Source organism: Pteropus vampyrus, unplaced genomic scaffold (genome assembly GCF_000151845.1).
Source record: "Pteropus vampyrus isolate Shadow unplaced genomic scaffold, Pvam_2.0 Scaffold361, whole genome shotgun sequence".
In the NCBI taxonomy this organism is placed as follows: Eukaryota; Metazoa; Chordata; class Mammalia; order Chiroptera; family Pteropodidae; genus Pteropus; species Pteropus vampyrus.
The window spans coordinates 615,905-619,769 of record NW_011889142.1 but is presented as its reverse complement, the minus strand read 5'-3'; positions in this window follow the sequence as shown (position 1 = coordinate 619,769).

Below are 3,865 nucleotides of genomic sequence, written 5' to 3'. Positions count from 1 at the left end.
TTTTTGATTGGATCATTTAGTTTTTTGTTGTTATTGAGTCGTATGAGTTCTTTGTATATTTTGGATATTAGGCCTTTATGGGAGGCGTTGCCTGCAAACATGTTTTCCCATTCAGATGGTTGTCTCTTTACCTTGTCAACCATTTCTTTGGCTGAGCAGAGGCTTTTTAGTTTGATGTGGTCCCATTCATTTATTTTAGCTTTTACTTCCCTTGCCTTTGAGGTCAAATTCATAAAATCCTCTTTAGGTCCAAGGTCCTTGAGTTTAGTTCCTATGATTTCTTCTATGCATTTTATTGTTTCAGGTCTTATATTCAGGTCCTTAATCCATTCTGAGTTAATTTTGGTGTGTGGTGATAGACAACAGTCTCGTTTCATTCTTTTGCAGGTGGCTTTCCAGTTTTCCCAGCACCATTTATTGAAGAGGCTTTCCTTTCTCCAGTGTACTTTTTTGGCTTTTTTGTTGAAAATCATTTGCCCATATAAATACGGGTTTACTTCTGGACTCTCGATTCTGTTCCACTGGCACTTTTTTTTTAAAGGGGAAAAATATTGTGTTAGACAACACATGTTTTTATACAGCCCTATGCGAGCCACTTTCCCTTGGGATCTCTCACAGGAAATCTTATTTAGAAACTGCTTAGTAAGCGCAGTTCCAATTTCCCACTTGAAACACTGCCTCTTGAAGGTCACCACACCCATTGACTCTAAGGGAATGAATTCAGCTTTCTCATACTTATCTCCTCTTAATAGAATATTCCAAATGCCATTACTGCTCATGCTGTTTATGTCCATTTCTTCGCGTGAGTTTTCTAACATACTGGATGCCAGAAATGAACATTTCTTGGCTCAGATCTAAGGCACATTTAGATTCAGGTAGAGTTAAACATGACTCCACGGTTCTATTATCGTGGAAAAGTTTCCCAAAGATAACCATTATGAATATTGGACCCACGTGGTCTGATTGTTGACGGGAGTCGTATTCGAAGACACAAATTCAATAGAGGTCAGATAATTTTAAAATATTTTTCATTTTTATCTTATGTCTCTTTAAAAATATAAAATCAAATCCAATGTATACATAACAGCAAGACTTTTTATATCCTCTCTTATTTTTTTCAATTTTCTTACATCCCTACCCTAATATCCCTGGAGCCTCTTATCTGCAAAAAACGCCTTCAAATACTCCTGTTTTTCCCCCTCTTTCTCCCCAGTACCTTTTGGTTCTTTATTATGTAGGTTAATTCAGCTTCTCTCTCTTTACACACTGTCTTTCATCTGCCCACGCTATTTCATGATGGCCATTCACCAAACCTGGCGTAGCTAAAGGAGGGGCGCACTGTGTGGCTGTGGGGTCTGCTTCTCTTTGCTTGTTTTGGGAGAGAGAATAAATCGATAACTTTAGCACCTTAATATATTTTTACCCTTTTACATAGGCAAAAGGGGAAAAAAAGCATCCAGGGACCAGCGCTTAGGGCGATTCAAATAATTCTGCCTGGCAGCGTCTTTCCCGTTGAGGTTGCTTTTAACAGACCAAGCTTGGAGAAAAATGTGCCCCATATCAATCTTTAAAAGATTATTTGTTAGGTTTTTCCATAAGAAGAGATGAAATACTGCCATTTGGGACAACATGAATGGACCTCGAGATAATCATGTAAGTGAAATGAGTCAGACTGAAAAAGTTGAAAACCACATGATATCACTTATATGTGGGATATAAACCTAAAAGCGATAAATGAACAGGACAAACAGAGACGCAGGGACATGGACTATAGACTAGTGGTTACCAGAGGGGAGGGGGTGGGGGAGGAGGGGGTAGGTAGATGGTTAAAGAGAGTCAAATATAGGGGCTGGGGGACGGTGAAATAGGTAAAGGGGATCAATATATGGTCGCTGAAGGAAACTGGACTTTGGGTGGTAAACATACAATAGAACGTACAGATGTCAAATGATAATGTACACCTGAAAATTATATAATTGTATATATACAATTTATTGTTACCCCAATAAACTTAATTAAAAAAAGATCGTTTATTAGGTTTCGAAATGCAGAAAAACATAAAGAAGAAACAAAAGACCTATAATTCAAAAATAACATAAATCCATGAACATGGCCGGAAAATGCAAACAGAATCGAAGAGTATGGAAAGAATGTTTCTCTTCATCATCCTGCTCCCATTTTCGTCCTCAAAGGTGACTGGACTAACAACAGTTTCTTGTGTGGCCTTTCAGAAACGTGTTCGTGCGTATGCGAACGCATGTGTATTCCACAGTATTATCTCAAAAGCTCTAAGCCACAATACAGTCTGAAAATTCTTTTCCTAAATCAAGACGATAGAAGAAAAGTGGTGACAATATATACCTGAGCCTCGCGCTACTGGAAAGCAGAGATGGTTGACGTGCCCCCCACCCTTTTGTGTTCTGTCGTCATTTAGATAACATTTGCTGTCAGGCTTTTCTTATGGCTCCGTCGTTTATCTTCCTGTATAAAACTCAGGCCCCTTCCTTTTCTTTGAGATATTCTTCCACGGAGGTGAGCACTCTCCCTATTGCAACAGCCCGAATAAAATCATCTTCTTAATCAGCCAGCGCGTTTCATCTTTCACATTAATGCCAAAGAAAAATTCGTCTGACACTTGTTAAGGAAGAGTAAGGAAGATTTTATTCGAGGGACTATTGTAGCAGGAGGGAGAGATGAGGCTCAACTGGAACACATCGGGACGAGTGGAGATTTAAGGACAAGGAGCAGGGTGGGGGTCGGTGGGTAGAAAATTACTAAAATAAAACATCAGGGATAAGGGGGGATTCTGACTTGACCTTAAGGAAAATGTCGGCCAGATCTCTCTCCAGCAAAACGTGTTTATTCGAGAACAATAAAGAATTGTAATCTACTATGCTGTACACCTGAAACTAACATAAAATAGTATGGAATGTCGATTCTAATTGAAAAATAAAAAGAGCTCCATAAAAATACCCGTATATTTAAAGAAGACATTTTCCAGATGCTCACGCATGGGGAAAATGAAAGGACATGTTCTGAGATGCCTTTCAGTTTCGAAGAAAGAAGTTAATGTTCCATTTTCCCCTATCATTAATAATTCCATAATAATTTTATGCCCGTCAACCCACACAGATCATAGGGGATTTCTAATAGGGTTCTCAAGTAGGGAAAAATGTACTGGGGTCAAGAGTTTGAAAGAATAGTGCTTTAGTAGCAGAAACAGAAAACTTGATCGCTTTTTTCATGAGGCAGGTTAACTGCTATATCACATGAATTGTTTCTATCATGAACAGCATCACAGTAGAGATGTAAACGGATTGTTAGTCTTCAGTCACTTTCATGGAGCAAAGCAGAGTGATTTAATTATTATGCTTAGGCTCCGAAAATGGACTTTCCCTGTCTTGGCTTTTACGGTTTTCAATAAGTACCTACTAAGAGTCACAACTTTACAGTTTCTTTTCAAGTTTACAAACAAAATAGTTCAGCTTTGCTCATTCGTCTAACTTTATCTAGAAAAGAAATATTTAAAGGATGATGATGTACTGAACCAAGCCACATTCCAGACGAATAGGATTTCTAAATTCACTTATTTCTTTTTGACAAAATCTGCAGTACATTCTCATTTACAGTGGTGTAAAATTAAAGGAAAAGTTCTTTTTTTTATTGCTGTTAGTTAACCTTGAAGAGTAATGAACTCAGAGGGTAGGGGGGAGCCACTAAATAATGAACAATAAATGATTCCAATTAGGTCCCAGGCCTGAACTCTGAATTTTCTCATCTCGAAATAACTGACATATACTCTAGAAACAAAACTGGCTTTCTTGCATGTTTATAAGTGTTTATGTAAGTGTGAACCACTGAGTTT